Source organism: Alligator sinensis, unplaced genomic scaffold (genome assembly GCF_000455745.1).
Source record: "Alligator sinensis unplaced genomic scaffold, ASM45574v1 scaffold880_2, whole genome shotgun sequence".
NCBI lineage: Eukaryota > Metazoa > Chordata > Crocodylia > Alligatoridae > Alligator > Alligator sinensis.
Window position 1 is genome coordinate 523,673 of NW_005842934.1, and position 1,118 is coordinate 524,790.

Consider the following 1,118-nt stretch of genomic DNA (forward strand, 5'->3'; position numbering starts at 1 on the left):
TGGGGACTGGCCTGTGCCAGTGCTCCTGCTGGCACCAAAGCTGGAGGGTCCTGGCTAGGGCCCTACGTGAAGCAGGGGCCCCAGTGGTGCTTATTGTACATAATTATTGAGTGAAAAAAGTTATATAAACGGCTCACTAAGTTGTTAACCTAGCCCTGGTCAGACCAACTTCATATTTGGGGTCAGGAAGGGATTTTCCCCCCTGGTCAGACTGGTCCGGACTGGTGGGTTTTGCCTTCCTCTGTACAAGGGCACGCACAGCCTCAGCCTGGGAGCTCTTGAGTGTCTATTAACAACGTTTTTACAGCAGCAGGACGCTGCTGCCGCAGTCCCCCGGCTTTCCCTGGGGCAGGGTCCTGTTGTGTCAGGGTTGATGGTCGAAGAGTTCGGATGATGAATGGTTTGGACAGGGCTGATCCCGCCTCGGGCTGGGGGGTTGCACTAGATGTGACCTTGGGAGCTCCCTTCCAGCCCCACGGCTCTAGGATTTCGATGGCCTGGTCGGCAGGACTGGCCCCTGGACGGCTCGTGCTGCCCGCAGGCCCAGGCGGGGTTCACACTCGATAAGCAACGCGGAGCCGGGGCAGTGACGGCTGCGACACCGCAGGGTGATACTCCGATACGGCTCTCGCTTGTGCACTGGCAGGACCTGGCACCACGAGCTGGCCACGGGCATTGCAGGGCTGGCCCGTGACTGCGCGAGGGGCTGAGAAGGCACCGCGGGCACCCCCAGTCCTGCTGGCAGGGTGGGCAGCCAGACACATCCCCAGTTCCCCTGGGTGCCCAGCAGAAGGGGCGGGCAGGTACCTCCAAGGGCTTCTGGAAGCAGCCCTAGTCCACGCGCAGGGATTCCTGGCCCCTGGAATGCCCTTGGGGCCACCGTGCCTCAGTCTTCCCTTCTGTGAAATGGGTGCAACGCAAACGGCCCCCGGCGCCTTGCCAGCTACAGACAGCAGCATGCTCCCCACCCCGCCTTCCCCGTGACGTGCGGTTTATTTCTCTTTGCAATACCGCTGCACTGCAACCTGCCCGGGCCCTTCCTGATCAGGCAGCGCGGTAGCCACCCTCCCAGGCCCACCGGCGTCTATGGGTGCACGGGTCCTTCGCCCCCCCCCGGA